General features: G+C 36.8%; 1 pseudogene; it reads right to left on the bottom strand.

The window, feature by feature from the left end:
* Positions 1-12,151, bottom strand: part of LOC132495319 (coiled-coil domain-containing protein 150-like) — an 87,496-nt pseudogene extending 75,345 nt beyond the window's left edge.
* Between the last annotated feature and the right edge of the window lie 4,617 nt (positions 12,152-16,768).

The following is a 16,768-nucleotide window of genomic DNA, read 5'->3' as shown; positions in this document are numbered from 1 at the left end:
CCCATCCAGCCCCCTGACCCCGAAAGAGCTAAGTCTTGTACAATCACTGTGGAAGAGACAGCTGGGGAGCCAGAATGTGACACTGGCAGCTAATGAGAAACCAAACACTGATGCAGCAGTATCTCTGCAGGACAAAGAGTCTCCCCCCACCTCCCCCCAGGCAATCTGCCCACTTCCCAGGTGTAGCTGTAATTCCCAGAGAACACATGGTGGTGGTGGGGCTCTGAAACCATCTTCCCCAGACACCACTCCCTGCCTGGATCCTCATCAGATACTAAGGAGGAGAGGAGAGTCAGGGTTTCTCATACAACCTTCCTCCTCTCTATGTTCTGAGCATTATTCGCCTTAGCTGATAAGTGGAACTTAATTTGGGCCTTTTGATCCTTTATTTTCTCCTTGCTGCTGTTCAGTACCTTTTCCAACTCTGTCAGTTTCTGCTGCAGCTCCTGGTTGGTCCGGGATACTTCCACTTCTCTGAAGTTGCTTTCATCAAGGGCTTTCTTCAGCTGTGGGATACAAAGGGAAAATTAGAACATTTTAACCTTCCATTCAGTAAGAGAAGCTTATGTTTAGCTGTGTCCCTATATTTTGTTCTTTTTGGACCTTTCTTTTAAAAAGGAGGTTAAGTGATGGGACTTCCCTGGTGGTTCAGTGGCTAAGACTCTGTGCTCCCAATGCATGGGGGCCGGGTTTGATCCCTGGTCAGGGAACTAGATCCTGTGTGCCACAACTAAAGATCCTGTGTGCTGCAACTAAGACCTGGCACAGCCAAATAAATAGATATTTTAAAGAGGAGGGTAAGTGAGGCAATATTAAGAAGTAGATTTGTGGAGAAACACTCTCAGTGATTTTCATAATTTTTAACACTAAAGAACACAATTTTTCTTAGAACAGATAATGTAAATGTATGTTCGTCATTTGCTTTCTAAGAGCATGGCTTTGGAATCAGACAGAAGTTAAAATCTCAGCTTCACCACACACTAGTCAAGCAATTTCAGATAATTAACTTCCCTAAGCTGCAGGTTCATCATTGGAAAAGTATGAGAATAGTCTACTTCATAGGATTCATGTAACAGGTATACAAGAGGAGGCAGAGAAGGAATATAGAGCCTGGCACACACTAATTGCTCAGTGCTCATTGCTGTGCTTTAAAGTTTTTTTTTTTTTTTTAAAGCTTAAGCTTGTCTCTTTCTCTCACTTGGGACCTCATGTATGGAGAAGTGAAAATAAATTATATGCAGTGTATGTAAATACACCTGTCAGTTATTGACTATCCTTGCATGTATTTTTATAATATTGCTTTTTTTTCTATTGACGTATAGTTGATTTATGATATTGTATTAGTTTTATGTGTAGGACATAGAGATTAAAAATTTTTATAGATTATACATCATTTATTATAAAATACTGGCTATATTCCCTGTGCTGTACAATATATCCTTGTAGCTTATTTACATAGTAGTTTATACTTCTTATGAATATTGCTTTTTGTTTAGAAATTTAAATAAACTTGTCTACTGGAATAATAACATAGTGATTACTATTCAAAACAAGACAACAGGCCCACAATGACGTCACTTATGCTAAACCTTATGTCACCAAACTGAGACTTAATTACAGTTTTGGCTCTCCCAGAAAAGAACTCTTAAACCAGTCAATCAGGAATGGCCTGATCAGCATTAGGTGAGTAATCTGCCTGACAGACCCCTGCCATCCCTTAAAGGAAGTAACTCTGCTACTAGTAACTAATCTACTTTTATGCCTAGTATAACTTCCTTGTTTCTGCTCCCTTCTGCCTATAAACGTCTTTCATTTTATACAACTCCTCAGAGTGCCTTTCTATTGCAATCGATTGCATACTGCCTGACTCAAATTGATTTTTGTTCAAATAAACTCTTAATATTATTATTCCTCAATTTATCTTTTAACAGTACTGAAATCATTTTACAGAGTTCCCCCTCTTCCTCATATGCCCTTAAATGAGTACCACTGGATTTTTAGGATGAAGACACTGCAGCTGAGAAGGGAGACGATAGGAGTGTGGTATTCTCTGTGGTTTGTAAGTATTTAACTTGTCAAAGTAAAAAGTCAAAATTGTTACCTTTCTCTTTATACTTGCTCATTCTCTCAGATCCTAACCTCACACTACAGTGTTAGTCTTTTATTATCACCCAACTAAATTTCTGTTAGATATTCCACCATTTCCTCAATCAGAGCTTTGTCAAAACTGAGTAAGCCCTAAAAACTATCCCTCAAAAGCACCCTGGAAAGCAGTTGTGATGATTTCCATTTTGATTGAGGAAACTGAGACTCAGAAGTGAAGTCATCTGCACAGATAGTAAAGTTACACATTGCTAATAAGAGGCAGCGCTGGGAGTCTTAAACAGTGCACCCTGAGCCCACCTCTGCCACTAACTGCTCAAGACATCACACTCATACTGTTCCTTGGTCTCTCCTGCACAAGTTCACCATCTTTACTGATCCCTGTTAAAAGGATTTAATTTTTAAATATTCTGAACAACTCTCTCTGAATAAAGGTACTTTTAATTTCAGTGGCCATTTTTGTTTCCCACAGAAATTATTTCTGTAATATTTTTAACACTTATACAGTGCTTTGTCAATTTACAAAGCATCATATAAACGGTTGAATCTGATTTTGTGACTGTGCGCTGTCAAGTGCAATTGCTAAATACGCTAAATTTGGCAAAATACAGACTGGCCACCCCAACCAAGTCTTGGAATTATTTTAATTACTCCCTCCCCTTTGCTTATGATACATTTAGTGTCTGATTTTTCTATTAATTAAAATGGATTTTTGATTTGATTGTTCTCTATTTTCAACAGAAACACTTTGCTTGGCTCTAATCATCTGAAGCCCAGAGTAAATGCTCTAGTTCCCCTTAGCCTCCATGTTTCCAGTTTCTCTTCATTCTTACCTACTCTCCACTGCTAACAGACTAACTGACCTAACATTGTGCTCACAGCCTTCTCAGAAACCTACAGTGCTCTCCTTTTACCTAATACTTTCCATCCAACATTCTGGGAGTCAAGGCCATCTACCAGCTGGTCTCATCTAAGCTAACCCCCTTTTCTCAGAAATTTCCTAAAGTCTCTGCTCTGATCAAGAGAGGCAAATCCTTTTTCTTTGCTCACATGTCCTATTTATTTCTGTAACTAAGCTTTGTTCATCCTCTTACATAGAGTGTCACAGCCCTGTCAGCTCTGCCAGTCTCAACCCTGTAGAATTTCGTCAAGCTTCCCCTCTTCTTCGATCACCCAACCAGCCTAAAACAAACTTTCCCTTACTTCTGAATTCCTTTAAAATTGTACACAGCTTCTAGCTATCCAGGAAACATCTTCTGATGTCTTCCTAGTTGTCTCATGTAAAGAGTGGAGATGACAGTTAAATAAGGGGTAATTTAGCACGGACCACATCTTCTGCTGTTTTTACTTGTGCCTCTTAGGAGCAGGAAGGTGCATGATGGATGCTAGTTAAGTGAATAGAGGAGACAGGTGATTGGCCATCTGTCTAGCAGATGGCAGTCTCCTCCTTCCCACTCAGTTATTATTCTCCAATGGGAAGGCTGTCACCAAGGCATTCATTCATTGGGCAGATAACTGTATATCAGAAACTTTTTGTGTGTTAAGTTACAAACAGCATAGTGATGTATCTGGCCTCCTGGCAAAAGGGGGATTAGAAGAACCAAAGAACATCTGTAGCCATTCTCGGAAATCCTGTGGCTGGTTCTCCTCTTCAAAGGCATTCACCTAGAGGGAGACTTTTGTCACTTGCCTCCATACCTCAGTCACTTCCCGTTGTGCTGCTTTCTTTGCAGTTTCTCTCTCAATTTGAAACTGCTTCCTTAGAGCATCTATGCGTTCAGCATACAATTCTGCTTCTATTTTGGCTTCTTCACTCATCTGTTCTCTGTTTTGAAAAAGAGACATGATAAATCACCTTTAGAAAACATCTTAGTAGGCGTCATTTACCAATGAGAAGCAGATCAGTCACCAGGTAAAAATCACTGATCTGGAACTCATTAACAGAAGAAGAAATAAGCATTTACCTACGGCATTCAAAAACAAAAAGTTATTCAATATAAAGAGATCCACCCAAAAGAGTGAAACACATACTCTTGATTTAACCAATACTGAGTAGTCTTGAGCCAGCAACATTTCACCAGAATATAAAATTTGTACAGATTACAAATATGAAAACTACCTTCTTTGCTTTAGCTTATACTTGTCTGCTATATCAGTATGTCCACTACGTGAAAGGAATAAAGATCCACGTGCACAATGCATTTCCCTTGGGTATAAATTTTCATGGGATGTTATTAATATCTAAATCCTATTTGCCTAGATAAAATTTAACAAAAAAACTTTAGTGGGTTGACCTGAACTTGATGGGTTTGACCTCACTAATCTCAGGGAAAAAGTTGAAAACAATGAATGGTTTAGCAGCTGCTTAAATGGAATTATCCCACTCCTGGAGGGGTTATTCCCATCCATCCTTCTGTTTCTACCTTTCCAAATCATGCTTTTAAAGGACACATAAGCTTCTGATAGAAAAGGTTTGGCAGAAACATGTAAGTATCCCTTCCAACTTGGTTTAAACCTTCATGTACAGAAGAAGACCGACACTAGATGAGGGAAGAGCTGAAAAGGAGCGTACCCCAGCCAGCTAATATCTGCTCTGCTCAACTATGCCTGCTTCCTTCACATGGCTCTGCAGGGAGTACTAGCTCAAAGTAGGGGGAAAGGGTTTAACGGGTTTATGTGAATTAGCCAAACTTTCTCTCCCAGAGGCTCTTCCCTAATTCCACTGTGACTATACTGCCCTTACATGAAGGTTTCCAAATTCCGTAGCTCAAGTTCTTTGCTTTCCAATTTCTCTTGAACAGGATCAAGCTTTGTTTGCAGCTGATGATTTGTCTGGAGAGCTTGCTCCAGGCTCATAGCCAGTCTCCTGTTTTCTTCTCTAGCTACATCTAGAGCTTTTTGTAGAGCCTCCATCTGAAAGAGAGAAGAAAGAAGATTGTTTTTAATTCCACTGTAACAGATACAAGAAGTCCATAACACTGTATATTCACTCTTTAAACGTTGAAACAATAATTATTTGGAACCAGAACCAAAGACTCCAGATGCCTGGAATATATATATGTGAGAACTTATTACAGACAGTCCTTAGGAAACTCTTAGAAGGTGATGGGAAGGGTATGCTCCACTGGTCACTAGAGAGTTTTGGAAAATAGAGCCAACTTATTTATCCTAATTTCTAAGGTTTTAAACCAGTTAAACTCCCCTTCCTGATCCTATGACCCTCTGGTCTCACTGTCTAGAGAGATAAGAACTGGCAACTGTCCCTTGTATATCCTTCTAGAAAAAGCTTTTTATAGGAAATATCTCTATTTTATATGTGTGCATATGTGTAGATACATATTCATGTGTGTATACACCTATAAACATGTGAGTATGCCTCCTTATTAAGTGGGATCACTCTCGCTACTTCTGACTAAAGTTATGTTGTTTTCTAAGCCCTTTAAGTTCACTTATGCATTAATACATGAAAAGAATGCAGACCATATAAGACAAAGAGAGTTAGGCATAATTATGGTCCTGGTTTGCCAATAAATGGTTCACTGTAAGATCACAGACCCATTTCCCATTTGGAAATATGTCACTGTTCAAAACTCAGACTTGAATGGAAAGGAAATTTACCCGATTGTTTTACTCCATTTTTCCAAAATAGCAATATGCCAATAAAATAAAAAATATCAACGTTATCTATCTATAAAAACCTGGCTTCTACCTTACTGTTGTGCTGGGCAACCACGACAAGGATTCTGGACCGCATCTGGTCCACTTCTGCTTCCAGCTTCTGTACCCACTGTTGATTTAGAGCCCTGTAAATGAAGGGAACAGGGAGAGTGACCACAGAAAAGTACTATCTAGGAGTGATACCACTGGGAGTTACAGGGCACCTTCCAGGAAGCCCAAATGGCATATGTAGTGGGCTACAGATGCTCAGAATATCTGAGAGTTGGCAGGTGACAATTAGTAGCCTCAGCTTCAGGTTAAGAAACTAATTTTCCTATGGATTAAAAACTTGTCCCATTTATGATTCAATTTGGCTTTATATATTAAAGTATCAGTACATGTTAATGACTAACTTATGGGCTGGTAACTTTATACTATATATATATTACTAGTACAAAAATATATCACCTCTGTATGGACTGGCTTGCTGTTGAGATTTCTGCTTTTTACCCAGAATTTTATTGTGAATAGTAAACAATTTTTAATACCATCCCCTTGACTTTTTTTTAAGTTCAGAGGTAATACAGATTCATAATATGTAAAAAAACAAGCACAATGAAGAATATAAAAGTCACTTGTTCTCCCATAACACAGAGGCAATATTCACCACTAATGTATTACAATAGGTCTTAGAGGTCTGAGTAAACTCAAACCATTTGTTCATTAACCTAAAAGGGAAACTTTTATGTAATTTTTGAAACCTTTAAAGGAGTTCACTTACAAAACATGGCTAAAAGTAGTTCTCAGAATGATTCATCTAAAATAAATAGGATACTAATTAATGGATAATTAATTCAAACAGAAGTAGACACTTGGCTTTAATCTTGACAATTATCATTCTGTAGACCCAAGGGCAGGTATAAATGGTGTAGAAAACAGCAAGGATAAAACAGCATATATCACATGAATTTCTAGAATACATACTTATTTACAACGCTACAAAATATGAGAATTTTTGGATATCATTTTTATTTATAATTCCAGATTTTCCTGAATTTGCTAGTTCTTTACATACCATTTTACTACTTTATTTTCACAAGGAAATCAATAGAAAATGACTGTTTCTTGACTGCACTCTGTTCTTTACTACAATGTCGCAGAAAAATACAAGTACAAAGACAGAAAAATAATCTCTGGTACCTTTCTTTCTTGAGGCCTGCAATCTCTGCATCCCTCCGCCCAAGCTCTATTTGCACTTTTTCCAGAGCGCCTTGCATCTTACTGTGAGAAGCCAACACATTCTCCAACATGATTTTAACTTTGCAGTTGTCTTCTTTAGCTTCTGCCAGTTGTTGCTGAAAGTTTCCCACCTAATAGAAAATGAAATAAGACAAAGATATTTGATCCTTTCTGGTTATTCTTCTGCTGAGTCCCATGACTTCTAGAAGAGTATGGAAACCAGGTCTGGTAGAATGCTAAGAGGAATAATTAAAGTATATTTTATATTTATTTTGTATCTTAAGTTATTTTGACTTTGAGAAAAAGAAAACTAGACCCTAGATCATATGGATCCTATGAAGAACTCTGCAGTGCATCCTAACTATTGTCGTGTCACAGCACATATATTAACTAGAGACATAAGGACCAACAGCTTCTTGGGGCTAGAGGTGGTCCCAGACTGGCCTGTGCTAGCCCTCCTCAGCTATCTTATCATGGGGTCAGAAGAAGATAACACATTTGAAGCCCATCAGAATTATCTGAGGAAAGAGGACCATAAGTGGAAGCTGCTGAAGAATGATGTGACTCACAGCCCTCTTCAGAGGGGCAAAATCTAGCACCTGCTGTCATGAATTTTGGGATGTTACCTCTCTTCCCACTAAGTACACACACTGTTAAGCAGAAAGCATTTGGTAATTTGACTTAACATAAAATCTTAACAGTGTTATATCACATTAATAATACATAAGTAGGTGGTTATTATTACCAAGGTCAGATGTGTTTCAACAGAAAAAAAATAGGACTTTTGATTATTTTAAGACAGGAAGAAAAAAAAAACATTGGGAGTTAAATCATGTATTTTTAAAGGAAATATCTTAGAGCTCTTCTAAAGGTATCCTTCCTTTAGGAAAAAAAAATCCTCCTCTGATCAATCATCATTCTTTTTTAATAAAGGTAACAAGAAAAGAAAGAATATGGCTCATGAAAAATTTCAGAAGCGCTTCATTTCAGTAACAGACTTCAGAAAGGATTGATGTCTTGCCTTCTTGTTCTCCCTGTCCTCCAAAGCTTTGAGGTCATGTTTCAACTTCTGACTCTCTTTCAGGGCTGCAGCACGACCCTTCACAACTCGTGAGAGCTCACGTTCTTTCTTTTCAGGAATGGATTTCACCTTAGTAGAAAAAAAGAAATGATAAATGATTCTCCCAAAGCACAGTCAATCAGCAATTAGAATAAGACACAGCAATTTAGAAACCAAATTTAAAATGTTTAATTAAATATGCTTATATATTATTGTAAATAAAAACTAGCTTTAGTAGCTGTTTTTCCCCTTAAAACTACAAAGCAAAAAAAAATCTGTTAATAAACATGGGCAAATCTCTAATATATGTCAATCTCTATGACAGCGCAGAATGAAGGTAAGGGAGATGAGAGAATGATGCTAAGATGAAAAACGGGGGAGAAACAGATTATCACAGAATTTGAAAATACAACGTAAATTAATATCATAATAGCAAAGGTGCATAAGAACTAAATAGCATCAAGAAAATAGTGTTACAGAAGTGTTCTAAATAGTGTCCTAATCCTAATTAGAAGTATTCGACTTTTACATATCTGCAACACTTTTAGTACATCTACACAGTTGTTTCAGATGCATCATACTAATCTAAATACTACTCTTTTAAAAAATACTTTATCTTGAAATACAGAGTCACAGGACTTTACAAAATTAGTGCAGAGTCCCCATGCACTCTTTTCCCTGCTTCTAATGATGACATCTTATATTGTAGTTCAACATTAAAACCAGGATATAGACTTTAATGAGAATAACTACACTACAAAACTTACAATTTTCACTTGTTATTTTTTTCAGTACACGGGCCTCTCACTGTTGTGGCCTCTCCCGTTGCGGAGCACAGGCTCCAGAAAGGCTCAGCGGCCATGGCTCACGGGCCCAGCCGCTCCGCGGCATGTGGGATCTTCCCGGACCGGGGCACGAACCCGCGTCCCCTACATCGGCAGGCGGACTCTCAACCACTACACCACCAGGGAAGCCCTTCACCATTTTTTTAACCTGCATTCATCTGTGTATGCACACATGCACATAGCTCTATGTAATTTAACCCCATGCACATATTCCTGTGATCACGACAACCAAGATACAGAACTGCTCCACTGCCGCAAACAACTCACTTGTGCTACTTCTCTGTGTTCACACCCTCCCCCAAACTCATCCCATGTCCCCTGGCAACCAGTAATTTGTTCTCTATCGCTACTGTTTTTGTCATTTCAAGAATGTTATTTTAAACATTTAAAAATAATTAATTTTAGTATAATACATTCACATTTTTAAAAACAGCCTTACTGAGATATAGTTGAAATACAATAAGCTATGAATATTTAAAGTGTACAATTTTGATATATGTATAAACCATAATCATGATAATGAACACTTCCATTATCCCCAAAGTTCCCTTATGCCTTTTTGTAATTTCCCCCACTTCTATATCTCCCTGTTCCTACACATCCACCCAAGGCTACCACTGACCTGTTTTCTGTCACAATCAATTCACTTTTATTTCCTAGGATTTTATATAAATGAAATCATAGTTGATGTACTCATTTTTGAATGATTTTCCACTCAGCACAATTATTGTGAGATTCACTCACTCTTCTTTATATATCAATAGTTCTTCCTTTCTGTTGCTGAATAGTGTTCTGCTGAACACTGGAGTTGTTCCAGTTTTAAGCTGTTACAAGTACAGCTGCTCTGGGCAGTTGTATACAGATCTTCGTGTAGATATATGCTTTCATTTATCTTTGGTGAATGCATAGGAGTGGACTGGCTGGGTTGTATGGTAGTAGTCTGTCTCACTTTTAAAGAAACTACCAAACTATTTTCCAGAGTGGCTGAGTGATTTTACATTCCCTTCAGCAAGGTATGAGAGTTCCTCCACATCTTCACTAACACTTGGGGTAATCAGTTTTTCAATCTTAGACATCCTAATAGTGTGTGGTAGTACCTCACTGCAGTTTTAATTTGCATTTCCCTAATGACTGATGTTTAACATCTTTTCAGGTGCTTATTTATCATCCGTATATCTTTTTTGGTGAAACGTGTGTTCACCAAATAAATAAAATACTTTGCACCGTTTTTTTTCGGATTGTTTTTCCTTCTTAGTGAGTTTGGAGAGTTTTTAATAAACTGTGGAGACAAGACCTTTATCAGATATGTGATTTGAAAATGTTTTTTTTTTCCCCCAGCCTGTAGCTTTTCATTTTCTTAACAATGTCTTTGAAGAGCATACGTTGTCAATGTTACCTTTTTTTCCTTTATGGATCATGCTTTTGATGTCAAATCTAAGAAATCTTAGTGTAATCCAAGATCACAATGGTTTCATCCTATGTTTCAGAAGTTTTACAGTTTTAAGTTTTACCTTTAGGGCTTTCATCCATTTTGAGTTAATTTTTATATATGGTAAGAGGTATGGATCAAAGGTATTTTGTTTTTTTGTTTCTGCATATGATACCCAATTGCTCTAGCACATCTGTTGAAAAGACCATCCTTTCTCTACTTTTACTTCTGTTGAAAATAAAATGTTCATAAAATTTTTCTGGATGGGTAGCACATTCACATTACTCTTAAGGTACAAAAGGATAAAGTGAAAAATCTCCCAGCCACCCAGTTTCCTTCCTCGAAAATAATGTTGCCCATTTATCACGATTCATTTTAGAGAGACTCTATTCAAAAGTGAATACATATGTAGACTTCATCGCCCCAACCCTTTTGCACACAAATAGTAAAATACTCTGTATGCTCTTCTGAACGTGGACTGTTTTAACCTAATAATAGATATGCTATGATTAAGATAAATATATCTTCAAACAGTATTCCAAACTATGGATATACCATGATTTATTTAGCCAGCCTCTTACTGATGGAATTTTGGTTGTTTCTAGTCTTTTGCTAATAACAAACAATACTTCAGAAAGTAACCTTGTAAACATGTCTTATGTACAAGCTAGTGTATCTGTAGGAAAGAGTACAACTGTGGGTGTAAAGTGATAAACAAAGCCAAATTGTCCTCCACAGGAAAAGGGCACTCCAAACAGCAGCAAAGAAGAATGCCTTTTCCCCACATCTTCCTCAATATTATACTTCCTTATAACTTTTAACCTGTAACGTTAAAAATACTTTAACGTCTTCTGTAAGGATTCAAGAATAGTACAAAAGATGCTCACTTATAAGGTTTTGAAAGCCTATTGGATTTTGTTCTAGAAAAGCACATTAGGAAGAATATAGTTTTTATAATTTTACCAGTGCTTATAATAAATTATTTATAAAAAATGAAAAGGCCACTAGCAAAAGTGCTTACAGAAAGGGTCTAAATTGTAGTTAACTCTAGAAGACAAGCTATAGTACTTTCTATTTTTAAATACCAAACAAAGATGGATGCTCTAGTAAGTTTTCTTTGGGAAGTAGTTTCCAGTGTTCAAGTTCTCAGGGCTTCTATTTATGTATTTCTACTTGAAAATCAGGCTTTACCCATTTTACTGTAAATGTTAAGACTATTAGCATTAATTTTTAAAGCGAAAATTAGATTAAAAATCTCAATGGTTACTCTTAAGCCAAATATGACATTTCTGTGTCCAAATCAAAAACTAAGTATGCAATAGCCAGAATGATGGTTTTGATCTACATCATCAGTTTTTGCTGTTTGTGAAGAAGTTCTTTCCTTGTTGTTACTCACACCTCCAAACGTTATCTTTCTAGATGTTACTACTTTTCTTCATTGTTGTATAAATCTGAAATTTCCTTATGATTTAATTTGTGGCCTTCACTTACCGAATCCCGGTGAAGAAAATTTGGTGACTCATCATTTTTTAATGGTCTTGAGGCAAGAATGTCTATTTTACCTTCCAGTCTTCCCTCCATGGTTTTAATGGCATTCAAAAGAGTCTTTAGAGAGATCCCAGAGTCTCCAATCTCCTGAGAAGACCTCACAGAAGTCAGGGTAGGTGCAAAGGTCACATGGTGTGTAGGGTTTGGCCTAACACTGGGCAAAACAACTGATGAACTTCGTTCCTTTACAGTGTTGACACGGGGCCTGTGGCTTTAAAGTAATTTTGAAGATGCAGGCCTCTCTGGAGACTTCCTCCTTCTTGGAAGCATCAGCAATTTAAAAAGACGAAATCAACTAAACCTAGAATTATTTTTCAGTGAGTGCCCCCTTTACTATGAGAAACAACACAACGTTCTAAATGAAGCTGGGATGGAAAATATACTTTAAAATGTGTTCCTTTGCTTTCAGAATGAAGAAAATACTAGCGTAAAGTATGTCCTCATGCAGAAACAAAGCATATCTAATGAGGTCCCCTTTACCAGTATAGTCAGATTGTTAGAACCCATTTGAAGACACATTCTAGTTGCTTGGTTACCAAGGGTAGACATACACAAACGTTATAGTTAAAGAAGTCACACATGCTTACACTGTTAAAAATTAAAAATAAATCATGTGATAAATTTGTAAATCATTGTTAATAGTCTCAATAGTCTCAGTCTCAATAGCCACCATGCTAACAAGTAAGCACCTTCACTACTAATACCTCTTTCAAGTGCGCTATTGCAAGTATATCTTGTTGGCAATGAGTTCTGCATTCGCCTGTAATTAAAAACCCAAAGATACTTGTTCCTCACCTCTGCCAAAAGTTTTAAGGTTCAAATTAAAAAAAAACACTTCCTCTATGATAGAGATTCTCGAGGCTTTCATCATGATGATGTTCCCTATGCATGCTGACAATACAATCTATTTTGTTTCTGAAAGGCATAACCTTCTATTCTATAATAAAGTCTGCCGAGTACATTCCTAATCCTGCAATCAGAGCATGCAAGTTGAATGTCCCAATACTGCTTCAGGCATCTTTATGAACTCTTCTGTGGTTGAGTGGAACCTTGTACATCGAGGGTGTTTAAAATATTTTTGATAAATTGAGTCAAGTGAGAGAATATTCATCTTTCTGGGATCATACGGTGAGGTGGGGAGAAAGTCACCAAATTCTTAAAAAGCTAATTAAAACAACATAGAAGCAATCTGTTTTATAGCTATTCATCACACCTGAGCATATTTGCCCTCTAGTGCCTTATTCAACTTGCGTAGATGGTCGTTCTGTGAACTGGTTTCAGTAAAAGAATGTAGTTGTTCTTCTAGCTGCTTAACTTTTATCTAGAGGGAAAACAGAAGAATAAAAAAACAAGTCTCATTAAAGAAATATATATATATATATATATATATATACACACACACACTCCAAAACAGAAAAAATTAAGATGTCACAAGTTTAGCAGAAAAAAATCACAGAAAACCCTTAAAACTTGTAAAAAGCGATCCTGTTTTTCTAATGATGCTATTTCAACTAAAATAGCTATTTCAACAAATAAAATAGGCTATAGCCCTATACATGTACTGAGATAATTCATTTGGTTTGTAGCATTTATGGAAACTCCAAATTAACATGACTCATGAATATAACAGTGAGACTTTGTGGGTAAAATATTTCAATTTTAAAGAAATTGTGGTATCTAGTATTCAAAACCCTTTCTGAGTACGGATAATTAGAATTGTCCATATGTAAGGAGACAAGAGTCTTGTGTTTACCCACAGAGAATTACAAAAGTTGAATTAACAGAATTCTTATAGGCTGAATTATATTTGAAAACTAACTCATAAAGCTGACTACTCACATCTTTCACTTTAAAGAAAAGATGATTTGGGGGAATAAAATCATTAATAGTTACTCACAAATCTCCAACTTGTGTGTTTTTCTACATTTTCTTCCTCTTATTCCCAACCCTCTCAATACAAATCGACAATTAACATTACTGAGCTTATCTCTGAATCAGAAAAAAATTCATCCAAAATTTTTAATTTAAATCAACCTTTTCCTCTCTCAGTATCTTTTCTTGTTTCCCACCTCTGAAGGGCAAACTCCTCTTGGTTGTAGCCACTGATTGTTTTCAAGAGCTGTTAAAATTTGAGTGCTAATACTTCGTTTTTTTTAGAAAGGCTACATGAAAACACATTTTGTCTTAGGAAATCTCTCTTGTTCCATCAGCAGAATCCTTTTTCTCATCTTTGCCTGTTTCTGGTGCTCTTTTCCACAGTGTACAGTATAAAACATGTTCCATGGCTCCCCCTTAAGTGTATTCACTTAAGGTTCAGAATTAGAATGGCTGCCTCTAAAGAGAGGTATTGATGCAACACTTATTCTCATTTTAAACGTAAGCAAACTGCTGTTAACCTTAGAACTCAGTGGAAAATACTGATGAACACTCAAGAATTTTCGATTTGCCTCTCTTCAAACAAAACACAGAATATCCTTATTCCACAATATTTCTCAGGTAACTTACGCTACCCCCAGCCTCAGAGTACTCAATAAAATGCCCTGAAACTTGTCAGATGGCATGTTCTCATCTATAAAGCACTTTACTTTTTATACTGGGTTTCTTTTTTGGAAGAATTTCTAATTCAGGACACTGAAATGGGGAAGAACACAGAAGCAAATAAATCCTGCTGCCCTCAGAGATCTGATGTTCCTGTGTCATTAAAATCCAAGTAGCTTCCACAGCTAGCTTACCAGGCAGTCTCGGAAATACCAGTATTTAGGTCAAGGTCATATCCTCCTACTGTTTCAAATGATCTAAATATATATAGATACATATTTTTAAAAATTGAGGTAGAGTTGATTTATAATATTATGTAAGTTTCAACTATACAACATAGGGATTCACAATTTTTAAAGATTATACTCCATTTAGAGTTATTATAAAATATCGGCTATATTCCATGTAATGTACAATATATCCTTGTAGCTTATTTTATACACAGTAGTCTGTACTTCTTAATCTCCTACCCTAATATTGCCCCTTACATATATTCTCTAATATAAAACTATAAAAACATAACACTATAGAAACTGTGAGACACCTAAGAAATGGATGAAAAGGAACTGTGTGTGTGTGTGTGTGTGTGTGTGTGTGTGGTACGTGGGCCTCTCACTGTTGTGGCCTCTCCCGTTGCGGAGCACAGGCTCCGGACACGCAGGCTCAGCGGCCATGGCTCACGGGCCCAGCCGCTCCGCGGCATGTGGCATCGTCCTGGACCGGGGCACGAACCCGCGTCCCCTGCGTCGGCAGGCGGACTCTCAACCACTGCGCCACCAGGGAAGCCCTTCACCATTTTTTTTAACCTGCATTCATCTGTTTATGCACACATGCACATAGCTCTATGTAATCTGACCCCATGCACATATTCCTGTGATCACGACAACCAAGATACAGAACTGCTCCACTGCCGCAAACAACTCACTTGTGCTACTTCTCTGTGTTCACACCCTCCCCCAAACTCATCCCATGTCCCCTGGCAACCAGTAATTTGTTCTCTATCGCTACTGTTTTTGTCATTTCAAGAATGTTATTTTAAACATTTAAAAATAATTAATTTTAGTATAATACATTCACATTTTTAAAAACAGCCTTACTGAGATATAGTTGAAATACAATAAGCTATGAATATTTAAAGTGTACAATTTTGATATATGTATAAACCATAATCATGATAATGAACACTTCCATTATCCCCAAAGTTCCCTTATGCCTTTTTGTAATTTCCCCCACTTCTATATCTCCCTGTTCCTACACATCCACCCAAGGCTACCACTGACCTGTTTTCTGTCACAATCAATTCACTTTTATTTCCTAGGATTTTATATAAATGAAATCATAGTTGATGTACTCATTTTTGAATGATTTTCCACTCAGCACAATTATTGTGAGATTCACTCACTCTTCTTTATATATCAATAGTTCTTCCTTTCTGTTGCTGAATAGTGTTCTGCTGAACACTGGAGTTGTTCCAGTTTTAAGCTGTTACAAGTACAGCTGCTCTGGGCAGTTGTATACAGATCTTCGTGTAGATATATGCTTTCATTTATCTTTGGTGAATGCATAGGAGTGGACTGGCTGGGTTGTATGGTAGTAGTATGTCTCACTTTTAAAGAAACTACCAAACTATTTTCCAGAGTGGCTGAGTGATTTTACATTCCCTTCAGCAAGGTATGAGAGTTCCTCCACATCTTCACTAACACTTGGGGTAATCAGTTTTTCAATCTTAGACATCCTAATAGTGTGTGGTAGTACCTCACTGCAGTTTTAATTTGCATTTCCCTAATGACTGATGTTTAACATCTTTTCAGGTGCTTATTTATCATCCGTATATCTTCTTTGGTGAAACGTGTGTTCACCAAATAAATAAAATACTTTGCACCGTTTTTTTTCGGATTGTTTTTCCTTCTTAGTGAGTTTGGAGAGTTTTTAATAAACTGTGGAGACAAGACCTTTATCAGATATGTGATTTGAAAATGTTTTTTTTTCCCCCAGCCTGTAGCTTTTCATTTTCTTAACAATGTCTTTGAAGAGCATACGTTGTCAATGTTACCTTTTTTTCCTTTATGGATCATGCTTTTGATGTCAAATCTAAGAAATCTTAGTGTAATCCAAGATCACAATGGTTTCATCCTATGTTTCAGAAGTTTTACAGTTTTAAGTTTTACCTTTAGGGCTTTCATCCATTTTGAGTTAATTTTTATATATGGTAAGAGGTATGGATCAAAGGTATTTTGTTTTTTTGTTTCTGCATATGATACCCAATTGCTCTAGCACATTTGTTGAAAAGACCATCCTTTCTCTACTTTTACTTCTGTTGAAAATAAAATGTTCATAAAATTTTTCTGG

Source organism: Mesoplodon densirostris, chromosome 8, assembly GCF_025265405.1.
Source record: "Mesoplodon densirostris isolate mMesDen1 chromosome 8, mMesDen1 primary haplotype, whole genome shotgun sequence".
NCBI lineage: Eukaryota > Metazoa > Chordata > Mammalia > Artiodactyla > Ziphiidae > Mesoplodon > Mesoplodon densirostris.
This window is presented reverse-complemented; position numbering and strand designations above follow the sequence as displayed.